The sequence below is a fragment of the Macrobrachium rosenbergii genome, chromosome 55 (assembly GCF_040412425.1).
Source record: "Macrobrachium rosenbergii isolate ZJJX-2024 chromosome 55, ASM4041242v1, whole genome shotgun sequence".
Lineage (NCBI taxonomy): Eukaryota > Metazoa > Arthropoda > Malacostraca > Decapoda > Palaemonidae > Macrobrachium > Macrobrachium rosenbergii.
The window spans coordinates 43,796,958-43,812,767 of record NC_089795.1 but is presented as its reverse complement, the minus strand read 5'-3'; positions in this window follow the sequence as shown (position 1 = coordinate 43,812,767).

Genomic DNA, 15,810 nt, shown 5'->3' with positions numbered 1-15,810 from the left:
TCCCAGCTTTTGGCCTTTGGCCTAAATTTTATATTCTGTTCTATTAACGCGATTGATCTGGGCATCCATGCCCGATGCCCCGTCTTGGTCCCTTCGTCGTCAAGTTAATTGCGGTGTTTACCCTCTTGAGATGTGATCGATCTTTTGGCAGTTTTGGGGAGTCGAGTGAGGCGCTCAGGGCGAGGTAATAAAAGTTAGGGTGTTGGTATGGGGCATTCGTTGTTTCACTGAATCTCTCTCTCTCTCTCTCTCTCTCTCTCTCTCTCTCTCTCTCTCTCTCTCTCTGTGAACACGTCACTGAAAATTTTATATTTACCTTGATCTCTGCAGTCACTGAAAAAATGTAAAGGTATATTTATAGTCTCTCTCTCTCTCTCTCTCTCTCTCTCTCTCTCTCTCTCTCTCTCTCTCTCTCTCTCTCTCACACACATTTACACATACCCCGTGAACATGTCAGTGAAAAGGTATAAAGGAACATGGTATCCTCTCTCTCTCTCTCTCTCTCTCTCTCTCTCTCTCTCTCTCTCTCTCTGCGCAAAAGATTCCATGAATGAAGCATCTTTCTGCTGCTAACCCGAGAACCTCCTTGCCTCGTCTGAAGTTTATCTGGGCGAAAGTATCACTCACCCCAAGTGGAGCACTCGAAGAGTGTTTGTTGTTGAATTACGTTCGTCTGTGTGAATCAACAACCGAAATTCACTCTTATATTTACGATAGAGTGAAATCATGTCGTTCTTATGAGGGTGAAGGCGTGTGATTGATGCTCTTGTTTGTTCGGATACATAGATGTATATATATATATATATATATATATATATATATATATATATATATATATGTGTGTGTGTGTGTGTATATGTGTGTGTGTGTGTGTGTGTATGTGTATGTATAGATTTAGGTTTCTAGAAATCAATGTTCATTCTCCATTTCTTTTTTACTAATTTATCCACTGCATATTTTCTAGATAGTTTCATGAAAGATTTTTCCCTTCATCATTTATAGTGTATGGTGATGATGAACAAGGTGCGACGCCAGATTACATAAACAGATTAGTCAGTCATTCAGGCTTTGAGTAATTAACTATATTATGCTTACAGAGTAGTGAGTCTTCCTGTGGTATGTATTTTCTCATGTCATTTGAACTGAGATATTTTTTTAATAGCGAAGCCGTTAGTTTAGTTCATAATCGATTTGAATGGTCATTATTCTTGTTATTTGGCAGTTTATGAATTAATAATATGGTCTCGAACGTTGAAAGCAGAATGATTCAGGAAAGGTTAAAAAAACTCGTTTAGAAAATAAAATGAAATATTTATCGAATATATAGGTCATGCTGTTAAGTATATACATATATATATATATATATATATATATATATATAAATATATATATATATATATATATACATATATATATATATATATAAATATATATATATATATATATATATATATATATATGTGTGTGTGTGTGTGTGTGTATGTATATATATATATATATATATATATATATATATATATGTGTGTGTGTGTGTGTGTGTGTGTATATATATATATATATATATATATATATATAGAGAAGAGAGAGAGGAGAGAGAGAGAGAGAGAGAGAGAGAGAGAGAGAGAGAGAGACGTTGACATTAGCAGGATGTTGCCCTTTATGACCGAAATTCCTTTGGGCATTAGGTCCTTCAGTTGATTGCAATAACCTTTTGGTTAAAGAAAAAAATATCTTTGTCTCCTCTGCTCTCGCTGAAAATGTAGTCGAATATTTGTAAGAACGATTTGAGGTCATAAATATGAAGTGAATTATTTGACTTCTTTCTTTCTTAGAATCTGGAGGATTCGAGTTCATCCAATCTTTGGAAGTCCTTACCCCTCTTAAGAAAAATTCGAAGTCATTGTTATTCACCGGAAAGATTTTTCATTTCTGGAGAGGATTCCAGTCGATCATTATTCATTGAAAGGGGGTTCCTTCAAATGGGCTCTGGTCATCATTAGTAACTGGAAGGATTTTTCCTTCAGAAGGATTCCATGTCACTTATTCACCGGATTGTATTTACTGGAAGGAGTTTTTTTTTTTTTTTTACCTTTTTAAGGATTCTAGGTGAGTCGTTGGCTGGAATCTTTCTTCTTTTTGAAGGAATATAAACTGCCTTATTTGGAGCTGATGAAGAAGAAATCGATAATCTCCTGAACGCAAGTTTTTTGTATTTATGCTGGCATTTTGGTTATTTGAAGTCTGATGTAATTGGCATCTAGCCTCGCTTGTTGGAGAGAGTTGCATTATGTGGATGGGTGAGGTTTTTCTCGTCGAGCTCCTCTAGTTCATGTGTAATATATTTTTGACGGAGCAATAAACACCCGTCCAGTGTGCTTATATCTCTCTTCATCCTAATTACCACCAACAGCAGTCAATTGGCAACTAGGTGCCTAGTTCATTTCTTAGGTTATCAGTGGCATACTGGATTCCGTCCTTCCTCGTTTCGTTTTAGGATCGAACACAGGTTGTCCGTGTGTAAGTTAGACGCTCTACGACGAAGAGAGAGAGAGAGAGAGAGAGAAGAGACGTTTAGTAGATAATACTTGGGTACTGAATTAGCATGCCAGTGTAACAGAGGGACAACTCATTTTCCTTGTGGAGAAATTGCTGAGCTGTTATTTTACGCTTTGTTTGGTTTGGGTACCGAGTCTCTCAGGGAATCAAATGACAGTGTTTTGCACATATTAACATAACACTCCTTCATATTTTCTTGACCTTTTGCTGGAAATGAATGCTGTAATATTGTCGAAGACCATATGTCAGAAATGAGTAATATTTCTATTACCATACGTGAAATGACTAGTATTTTTAGAATCATATTCCAGAAATGGGAGGACTGTATGCCATAAATGAGTCGGTACTATCCAGGACCATATGGCAGAAATAAGTGATACTTTTTTGAGGATCATGTAGGAGAAAGAAGTGATGTTACTTTGAGGATCATACACTAGACAATAGTAATATTTTTTGAGGACCATAAGCTAGAAGCACGTCATTTATACATAACTAGAAACTTTAAATAAGTTAAGTCATATAATCATACGATGGAAATACTCCATATCCACAAAAACCAGAATCCTGAAATAAGTAATATTTATGAGGACGATATTCCATAAATAAATAATACTTATTAAAAGTATATTCAGAAGTAACCGCGATGTTAATACGCGAGTTTTGGAAATGAATAATGCTCCATCGGGACCATACTTTACAAACGGGTTATTTTTCTTCGACGGGGGAAAAGAGCGTTCCGAGAGGTGCCTGCCTACCATCAAAGACCAAACGATATTAAATTTTAAAAGAAAAGATATTCCCTCAGAAGAAGAAGAAGAAGAAGAAGAAGAAGAAGAAGAAGAAGAAGAAGAAGAAGAAGAAGAGGAAGAGGAGGAGGAAGGAGAAGAAAAAAAAGCGGCGGGGGCTTAAAGGGAAATCTAGTGGGTTATATGATATGAATCTCAATGAGGCCTTGAAGTGAAATGAAAGTGCTTTGAAAGATATTCTTCAATGAAAGGAAAGAGATTGGGAAGCGAATGAAAAAGAGAAATGGGATACACACACTCACATGCACATACATATATATATATATATATGTATATATATATATATATATATAGATATATATACAGAAGACAGGAGGTAAGGTGGTAAGGGGAAAGGAGAGATAATAAGGAAAGGAAGTCAGCGATGTGCAGTTGAGATGCATAAGTTAAGATGTCGTGAAGGAAAGTTTATATCGTTTAAAGACGGGGAAAGGTTTGTATATATTTTTATTATTGAATGAATAAGGTTGGCTCAGATAATATGTATATATATATACATATACTCTATATATATGTGTGTATATATATACAGTATACTCTATATATATATATATATATATATATATATATATATATATATATATATATATATATATATATATTTATATATAAGCCTGTATATACACACACATACATATGATAGGTTAGTAAGACAAGGACAGACGTTTTCTGCTTGTAGCTATTATCAAAGATAAGAAAACGTGTGAATTACAGACCAATTTGCAAAGAAATTAAAAGGGTTTGTGAATTAATGCCAGACGTTTGCATTGAAGTTTATGAATTTAAAATAAAAAATAAGCATTCATAGAAGATACTGTCATTTAAGACCCAAATGCGAGTAATGACTTTGGGGATTAATAATTCATCAGTAGCTGTGCCAACTGAGTTCGGAATGAGATTTTTGTGCATGTGGAATCACACGCGATGCTTTAGCCGTAATTTGAAAAATTTAATTTCGATTTGAAATTTTGAAAAATTGCATTGAATGATATTAATTCGCCATTAAATGGAGGCTTTATAATTGACAATTAATCTCTGATCAAGTTGATCAGTAAAAGTTAATGGATCATTATTGAATTAGTTCTCCATGATGAAACATGGTAATTCTTTATGTTCAAACTGATGGTTTTTGGAATATTAAAATCGTCTTTTATCATATTATTATTATTATTATTATTATTAATTATTATTATTATTATTATTATTATTATTATTATTATTATTATTATTAGTTATTAGTTATTAGTTAGTTTTTAGTAGTAGTAGTAGTAGTAGTAGTAGTAGTATTGCTTCTGCTGCTATCTCTGTCATATCTTTCCAGTTTTGAAAATATGACTCGAGAAAAGTAATACATCAGCGATAGCAACTACGTTTAAAAGTATGGAGGAATGTATCCCTTACCAAAACGTTATTTTTATTATTATTTTTGCTATTGTAGTTTTAATCTTCATTTTCCTCACCTAAGTGGGAAAGGGTTGTCGTAATGTAATTGACGTATCTTATTTATTTTCTTTTTATTTTTAAGTTAGTGGCGTTTCGGGTTTGCCCCATGAGATTGAGTAATTGAGTCATAATCAGAATAATAGTCATCGTGATGATATGCTCGGTCAATCTTCGCCTTTAATGCACTTTAATTTTTGAAGTTAATGTTTTTCTTATCATCGTAGGAAATCTGAAAAACTTCTTCTTTCATTATACCTGATTACCTGTATCCATATTTACATCCATATACAGTCATTTCATTAAAAAAAATCACTGATTAATAACCTCAAGACAATCCCTCAGAGTATTCTATTGTAGTACCGTGGTGGTCAGTCTGCCCTAAATATGGTTGGGACAGATGTAAGTAAATTATTATTATTATTATTATTATTACTTATATAAATCTCATAATTGATAGGATCGCAAAAATGGTGAAAAAATGCACACTGATCTAAGTGTAAACATATATTTAAAAATACATATTCAGCTTTCCGGAACCAGCTCGATCTAAATAAAACAGCAAAGTTATCATAAAGTAAAGTATTTTGAAGGATTTTTATGAGTTAAAAAGTGTTAAACAGAAAACATACACAAATTTCAAGACCCGAAATTATTATTATTATTATTATTATTATTATTATTATTATTATTATTATTATTATTATTATTATTATTATTATTATTATTTCCCGTAGGGGGGTAGTGCCGTCGGTGCACCTCACGCAGTGCACTGTAGGCATTACTTATGGTTCTTTGCAGCTTCCCTACGGCCCCTAGCTGCAACCCTTTTCATTCCTTTTACTGTACCTCCATTCCAATTCTCTCCCATCGTGGTATCCACCCTCTCCTAACGATTGTTTCATAGAGCAATGACGAGGTTTTCCTCCTGTTACACCTTTCAAATCTTTTTACACTCAATTTCCGTTTGAGCGCAGAATGACCTCATATGTCCCAGTGCTTTGCATTTGGCCTAAATTTAATATTCCATTCCATTTTATTATTATTATTATTATTATTATTATTATTATTATTATTATTATTATTATTATTATTATTATTATTGTAGAGGAATGATACTAATATGAGTTAAAAAGTGTTGTCAAAAAAGAAAGCCTGTTTTAATTTCAAGACCTGAATTTATTATTATTATTATTATTATTATTATTATTATTATTATTATTATTGTGAAAGGAATGATACCATTACTGGGTCACAATAACGGTGGTCATCAGTACCGATAAACTGCAGTGCACCAGACGGAAGGAGGTTCGTATCGATTGCCCGTTATTTAGTCTCCAGGTAATTTCTGTAATGACGGTAAACACTTGGCGTTTTACGGTAATGACTCACACTGCGTGGACATTACACTGAGGGGAATGAAAACTTCCGTGGGGAATGAATCAACACGCCGAGACCGATGGTGTGATAATAATAATAATAATAATAATAATAATAATAATAATAATAATAATAATAATAATAATAATGGGTGTTTTTATGTCATTCAGTTTGTATAGAGACAATATACAAATTGAATGCCGTACAAACAGCCATTATTTTCAATGCTAAATAATAATAATAATAATAATAATAATAATAATAATAATAATAATAATAATAATAATAATAGTAATTTCAGGTCTTGAAATTAAGATAAGGTTTTTGACAACAGTTTTTAACTCTGATGACAATTTTTCAGAACATTTTACTTTGTTGGCAACTTTGCTGTTGTAATTATATATTTACGCTTACATCAGCGTGGATTTTTTCCACTATTTTAGTGACTTGTAAATATAATAATAATAATAATAATAATAATAATAATAATAATAATAATAATAATAATAATAATAAAGTAAGCTGACTTAAGTTCATTTATTATCCCGACGTTTCGGCAGTCCACGTTACTATTTACACAGGCTGAATGGTAGCGCTGACTACCGAAACGTCGTGATGATAAATGATGTATGGTCAGCCGCTTTATAATTTACCGGCTGAAACGAAGAAAATTATACGCTGAGTTGAGAAGCCGCAATTTCACCTCTGCGGCATACAAACTTCCATTTGTTTTCAGTGAAGTGTGCCTCAAAGAGGGTCCTTCATAATAATAATAATAATAATAATAATAATAATAATAATAATAATAATAATAATAATAATAATAATAATAATAATAATACTATTCACTTCCAATGTTGTGTATCATCAGTCTATCATTCTGGAAGTAATTACTTATTGTCTTTTTAAGGAAGTACCTTATAATCACTATACTCCCACTGTTTTTGTGAAAAACAAAACGAACAAATTAGAAAATAATGTTGTTTATATGAGTCTCTTCACATCACCTAAATGTACTTTTGATTTTGATATAAAATGTTCTTTTGAATGAGTGATACATCATTTCAAATAATCCGTTCACTCCTTGAGGTCTGTAATACTCTGTAACGCTAGGTGTTGTAATGTTCTTGCTGCTGATGCCTGTAAAGTGAAGTAACGAGAACTGCAGTATTTCTTTCAAGCGCCATGTTAATATGATATATATATATATATATATATATATATATATATATATATATATATATATATATATATATATATATATATATATATTATATAAATAAGAAAGTGTTGACTTCTAGCAAGCCGGATACGTAGAACAAACAGGATGACGAAAAGGCGGTGATACATATTCCACTTTATTTCCAGCCAACGTTTCAAAGCATGGCACCGTCTGTTTATTGCTTAAGAGTGTTCTTCGTCCTTTTGGTGACCTTCTTGGTCACTGAGTTTTCGTTTCTTGAGGTTGGTTTTAACTTTTATGTTTCGGTTTTAATATCTATATTTTAACATCAATAATTTTACTGAGTCCTACCTATTGATTATTTTAGCGCTGATGATGAAGCCATGCTTTGAAACGTTGGCTTGAAATAAAGTTGAATATATATCACCTCCTTTTCGTCATCCTGTATGATTCTATATATATATATATATATATATATATATATATATATATATATATATATATATATATATATATATATATATGTCATTATCGTTTTGTCTCATATCACACACTGTTTGTTTAGAAACGTGCTTTGAATATTAATGGCCTTTGTGCTGTGCTCCATAAGCTTCCTCATGTTGAGTAATAGTAACTAAAAACCATTTTCTCTCTTCTCTGACTTGAGTCCATCTCTCTCTCTCTCTCTCTCTCTCTCTCTCAGGGCGTTGCCCCCCGTGCTCGCCACATCCGTTGATGTGCCTTTGTGCACTCTTCATTTATATCGTTATTCGGTTGTATCTTCTTTTCAAAAATCAACAGAGTTATTGTCGTATCTGACTTGCGTCCCTTATCCTCATCCTTAGTATTTCCTCATTCTCCTACCCTTTTCATCTTCTGTTCATCCTTTTCTTACTTCTCCTCCTCCTCCTCCTCCTCCTCTTCCACTCGATTTAATCCGCGCAGTCGCTTCGCTCCGGCATCGGTCACGTTTCATCCGCCGTGCTTCAAATCGTCAACCGCGTCTTTGAAAAGGAAGAGAAAGGGGAAAAAATGGAAAATCATCCAGTTTCAGTGTTTCGCGCGACTTCGATGCTTCGTTGATTTGTTTGATTTTGCTTTAAATGTTTCGTTTCACTTTGATCGGGTTGGTTAGGTAATGCCTTCATGCTTTGCTAGTTTTGATTTGTGATATTGTACAGACATGTTTCATATTGCTTTTTGGTGCTTGGTCGATGTTATGATTTGTTTGGCGTTCCTTGAATGATTCTTTTTTTTTTCTTTCTTACTCCAAACATAGGCTTACAGAACTCTTAAGAATTTGGCCATCTTCTACAGCCGGAAGTTATGTGTTCACTCATTTGGTTTCCTGTTACGTCCGTTTACAAACCGTAAATAAGTAATTAATGGGTAGCAGTAAAATTTAGTGGATGTACGGGGTTTAGGCTGAGCAATTTGTGATTAGATTTTAGGAGTTACATTCGTTTTTTATTTTTTTTTGTCAGTTGCTGCTGTCTTTTTCGTTTTAAATGGTGTAGTGTAGACTATTTTGAAACTATTATGCTTTATGAATTCAGATCAGACAAATCAGCAACTCATTTGCTGTCTTCTCTCATTAGGCTGTCTTTCTATCTATCATGTAATATATATACTGTATATATACATAAAAATATATATATTACTATATATATATATATATATATATATATATATATATATATATATATATATATATATATATATATATACTGTATATACACACTTACACATATGTATGTATGTGTAAATACACACACTATATATGATGCACAAAATCATGAATTACATTTTATTTCTCATTTTGAAATTCACTACAATCAGTCGAGATCCTCTCTCTCTCTCTCTCTCTCTCTCTCTCTCTCTCTCTCTCTCTCTCTCTCTCTCTCTCTCTCTCTCTCATCTTCAGCCTGGAAGACATTCATTCTCGTTTGGTTATCTCTGTTATGCTACTCCATTACCACAGTGAAATATTGTTGAATGGAAAATAGGTAATCTGGGAAAACATCCAATTTTATGATGAACCCACAAGCTAATCTTTCATTTGTGGGGAGAATGTGAATAAAATTAATAGATGAGTACGAATATTGAAGTATTCAAGTAAACCAAAATATACATAATTTTTTGAATGAATAATAAATGAAGTGAATAACCCACGTTGATAGAACCTTCATTTTTAATCAAGCATTCATGTGGGATGAATAAAATGGATAACAGGCTATCATGAATAGTATATGAATGAACCCGTATTCATTATTCATTCTAGAGTGCATGAATAAAATGTATAACCAGTGCATGTAACCACTTGTTCTTCATTCAGTGGTTTGTTAAATATATACAGAATGGGGAGCAAACCCATCTGTTTATTCATTGTTATTCAAAGTTAGGGGGGAGGGGGCGTATGAATTCAGTGAATAACCCCGCTACGACGAAGGATGAAGGATAACCCGCCGTTGTCAGCTAAAGTTGATAAATCCCCGGGCCAATTCGCTGCTCTGTCCGCCGAATTGAATAGGATAATGTGACGGTAAATAATGGCTTTAAGATTCATTCCCGCACGTTAGACAATGGCGGCGTAAATCTCCCGTGGGAACAATGGCAAGGTCTGAAGGAGAAGAATTGCGCCCACGGTGCCCCACTGTGGGTTTCCCACAATGCCATCGTCTGCCCCTCATTTAATTTTTTTTTTTTTTTGAGGGGAAGATTTCACAAGACTTTGCTCAGTCAGTGTCTTATTCGGGGTCAAAGGTGTAGGTACTTCGTCATATTTTACCATTTTTCTTTTTAGTGTTTATTATTTATGTGTTTCTGCTTCAGCAAATATTAAGGTAGGAATAGGGTAACACGAATGACGTCAAGTGGTTAGGACATTTCTTACATGAATGAAGGGTCCAGGATTCGTTTCCATCTCAAGGTACCTCCGTTGGTCAAAAGCTGTGAATTAGGTACTTGATAGATGGTTGGTCGACCGCATAGGTCGTAGCTAGTATGGAGAAGGATGAGGGCTAGCAACCTCATCCCAAAAGATTTTTTGAGATCTAGAAGGCTGAGTTCTTCTGGAGTCAACTGCCCTGTAATGTAGTGGTTGGTTTAGCCACCTCCAGCTGTTAACCGAGATCAGTGATAGCTCTCTCTCTCTCTCTCTCTCTCTCTCTCTCTCTCTCTCTCTCTCTCTCTCTCTCTCTCTCTCTATATATATATATATATATATATATATATATATATATATATATATATATGTATATATATATATATATATATATATATATATATATATATATATATATATATATATATATATATATATATATATATATATATATATATATATATATATATTATATGTGTGTGTATGTATATAATATAAATATATATATAATGTATATATATATATATATATATATGTGTGTGTATGTTAGTATTTTTCTCGCTTCCGCACTCCGGAAATTATTTAACAGGACAGAATCTCGAAGAAATAACATCCAGCTTCCAGGCTTGTGCCGTAGCGTCCCGATACAGAAAAAACAAATTTCCGTAGCGAGAATATTTATATGCTCGGTTCTGCGCTTTATTTGTTTTCTTTTTTGTTTCCTTTTTTCCTCTCTGACAATAAATAAAGAGGACGTTGGTGCCGTTTCGCGTCGCGTTGCAAAAACAACCAACCCTATCTCTCATAAATTATAATTTCGCTTGTCACGGGTACGAGACCTCGGTCGTTTTTTCCCCTCTGTGCAAGAGCCGAGAGCGGGACGAACAAGATATACGTATGTGTGTGTGTTCATGTTTCTGTGTGTAGTGGGGAATGTGATAGAGGAGAGTTAGGATTGTACACAAAGCGTTATTTACTATACCTTTCATAGAAAGGTGTGTGGTAGGATTTTGGTGAAGATAGGACAGAAGACAAGAATTGATAGGGAATATAGGCTACATGCATCTTTTATATGAGTGTGGTGGGTTGATGAATAAGTTATTCGTTGATGAAGACATTATGATTGGTGAGATAGTTTGAAGTTGAAGATTGAGACATGTTGATGGAAGAATGTGAGTTAAGTGCATGATTGAGGATGATGTGGAGTGTGATTGCGTTTGTGGTTGTGGTGATGTAAATGAACGAATACAGTATGTTATATTATATATTATGGCTGTTTAATATGTGTATCTGTGGACAGATACAAAAATTCAGATAAAGAACTTTAGATGTAGGTTAAACGTATGGGATAAGAACATGGTATGCAATAGTGTAGAATGGCTGATTTTTGTAGGTGATCCCGCACTTAATTTGGATATTGAAGAGGAAAAGCCGAGATCATTTTAATGATAGGGAAGCATTTGAAAAAAGAGAGAATAGACAGTACACTTAAGCAAGAATCTGGAAATGAGGGTAATTAGAAACTAGGAATCTTAATACAGATGTGGAGGAGAGAAAGGAGGTTGATTCTCAAAGTTATATAGAAGTAAATATAGTGACTGATGACGATAAGGGTAGAGAAAAGGCGTGTCACAAAACAGGTGAATCGAGGAGCATGGCAGGATATCTTAAAAAAGATAGGAAAGTGTTCTGCTGGCTGTGGAAATAAGTGTAATAAATTGTTAAGTGAATTTTGGAATGCAATTGCAAAGTTAAAGGAAAAAGGTTGAGTTTTTGAGATGAACTGTTCGGTAGTATGCGGCTGAAGATTAATTGAAACTGATAAATGGGTTGATATATATATATTTATATATATATTATACACATATATGTATATGAATATTATATACATATATATATATATATATATATATATATATATATATATATATATATATGTACATGTATATATTAGTTAGAGTTTACATAAGTGCAAAGGTTGGATCACTGTTTTGAGATATCATGGTTATGTGAAGAGCTTATAATTTGGCTAAGGATTATAGGCAAACAAAATAGACATGAGTGCACGTAACACTGAGGAACAGTTATAACAGTAAAATGAGGAGTGAAAGATTGCGTGTATCTGTCTATTGGGTTATATTTCGTCGACTTATTATTATTATTATTATTATTATTATTATTATTATTATTATTATTATTATTATTATTATTATTCCAACCACAACCATTGTGATGATATATCATTACTTGTATATTCATATTATACTCTTCTGGCCTTGTTCATGAGTGATATGGACAATTCCATAAATAGATCGCAAAAAGCAGCATGAACCAGGCACAGAGTGCCATCTGTGTCACGGAAGCCACAAACCCTCCCTCGCCATCATAAGGACAAAAACTAGTGAAGGGAATGCATTGAAATATTATGCCTATGTATCTCGCCCTTTGAACGCTTGGTCTATTTCGCCAGAAGTTTTCTGTTGTTATTATTATTATTATTATTATTATTATTATTATTATTATTATATGTGAAGTAGACCCAATTTTAAACATGTACTGTAGTGTGACAGTCACAGCTGTCACCTTCAGTACTACATTATTATTATTATTATTATTATATATGTATTATTTATTATTATTATTGTTGTTATTGTTGTTGTTGTTGTTGTTGTTGTTGTTGTAAGTTTAAATATGAATAAAGCAACATCCATTTAAATGCATGATTGCTTCATATCGTTTAGATATAGAAAATAAATTATATCCCATTAAATGAATGCCGGTACGATATATGCTCCCTAGTTACTGTTATTATTCTTGGCGTCATTTTATCTCTGGAACCGAGTTAATGAAAGCTCACGAACGTCCATAAACGAACCGCCGCTGTAACCAAGTACATACGTGTTACGCAAGCAAGACCCCACCTCGATAATGAAGAGGTGTCATTCAGTGCAAAATCAGGCACGCTATCACGAGCTTGACTTATCTGATGCAGTGTCATGCAGGAGCTCTCATTTATTTGGGTTGTTCTTTGCACGGACGCAGCAGTCAGTTGTTCTCTTCTCTCTCTCTCTCTCTCTCTCTCTCTCTCTCTCTCTCTCTCTCTCTCTCTCTCTCTCTCTCTCTCTATATATATATATATAATATTTCTTAGAATTTTTCATCTTTCGTATTGATTAAGCGGTTTAATAATCATTCTTTTGTCAGTATGATTTTGTAAACACATATTTTGGAAATGTTGATTTGAATAAAATTATTCAGTTATTTATGCTACGAAGAGACAAAGACGGACTTGGCTGTCTCCTAAAAAATGAATTATTGTGGTAGTGGGCTTCTCATTTAAATGGTGAAAATTTAACCCTCTTAAAAAAGAGGGGAAGAAAGACAGGCAAAGTATCTAGAAATGAGAGGTAATCAGTGATTTGTTAGATGATACATATATATATATATATATATATATATATATATATATATATATATATATATATATATATATATATATTACATAAAAGTGAATGTTTGTATATTTGTTTCGACACTATAGAAATCTGAATCGTGTGATATATCCGAATGTGTAAATTTTATGCATGGCTCCTGTGTCACCTCAGAAAGGTTTATAACTCAAATCAGTCCCTTACCCTCATGACACATATAGAAACACAGACAAACACAATGACATTTTCTGTTTTAAATGCCACCTTTTCCTTAGTGTTTATGTGAGCACTTTATTTTTCTCCCCTGACTTCCATCTTTCTCTTTGAGGCGTCATTGTGACGTATGATTAATTTCACAACAATAAATCCAAAATCCCATAACGTCACAATTTTTATCAGAATTTATTAAATTTTTATTATGATTTATAGATAATTATTAATATAATTCAGTTTATTACTTCGGTAAACTAACAATTGAAAAACCTATGTTGGTTTGCTGAGGTTTGGACTTAATTAGGCGGCAAACCAGAGTGGTGAGGAGTAAGAGAGAGTAGACTTGAAATGCTGCTATGTCAATCCATATACAGACTCCTGAGTCTATCTCAGCACATTATAAATCTGATCGAAGAACTATGTAATGTTTTTCATACAATCACGAGCATAGAATATGCATGAAAAAACGAAGCATCAACTGAAATTCGATGATTCACACACTTTTATTTGAAATGGACACCTGGCAACTACATCAACTCGTGAACAGCAAGACTGGAAGAGTAACTACCAGTCAATTTGCAACTATTTGCTGCGTTCCCGTCATTTAGGAAAATAAAATGTTTTTTTATGGTTACTTATCAGAGTGGTATATATTCATTTCTATCTTTTATCAACGTGTATGTATTCAAAACAATAAATAACTGTTTGCCTTACATTCCTCCGCGAACGGAATGTTTTTGTTTATGATACCTTATTACATCATTACCATAGGTACGAACTGAAGTTAGTTGCTCACCAAACCTTGCTTTTACGGGTTGATATAATTGCCATACGACAAACATGCATAGCGGTAATTTTTTGCTGTCGTTCCGTGTAACCTTATACTAAATGTTACGTTTATAAATTTGATGATTGTAAAGTTAATGAGTTTTAATTTATTTGCTATGTTAAAAACGTCCCTAAAACCAATATAAAACATACGTATCATGAATTAAGTTATTCACCTGTTGGAAAATGTTTTGCCTACTTTTTTTTCTTAATTCACCAAAATCGCTAAACAGAGTTACCTAATATTTTTTTATTCATACAAAGTAAAATAAATTGCCCTTTCTTTTGATATATAATTCATTGCTATTTGTGTTAGTGTTTGATTGACAAAAGTAAAATGTACAAACAAGTTGTAGGTTATAGGTAAGTGACCCCTTTTGGTTACAATTTTTCAAAAAATCACAAAAAAGGGTACATTGAAATATTTAAATTTTTTATAATGATTAGAAAATTCAAATTTGTATATCATGTATTCTTCTGACATCAGATTGCAGAAACTGTCACATTTCCAATAACAGGAAAGAAGCAAAAAGGCTAAACAGAGTACAGTCTAAACATTATTTATTGTGAAAAAGACGTATACTTGTTCATATTGTATTAATGAATGAGTTGCCGCAATTAGAACCTGCCTGAGATCGCCAATAAGAGCAGAGAGAGAGAGAGCTCAGAGAGAGAGAGAGAGTAGACCCCAGAGTGGTTCCCGCAGGCCATTAGTCGGACTCAACATATATACAGTATCAGTCTTGGCTCCAGGTATACCCACGCTCCTAACGGATACAATACTGTAACCAATATATATATTTATTTTCTTCAGCAAATCACCAGTCATTAATGGGGGCAGACATCCAAGTGCGGATGATGAGTATATACCCAATTCAGAGGGTAATTTACATGGACGCGGACATCCTCCTCGTTCAGCTTTATTTTTCCTAAAAGCGGATCCGGAAAAACAAAATATAAAACATCACCTGCTCAATCCCATTTACTCCTCTCTCTTGCGCTCCTCCACACGCCTACGCTGCAGTACGCACTTTCCCTGGGGCCCGGCAGGATCCATCGACCCCCTGATTTTGAAAAGGACCGGTCGGT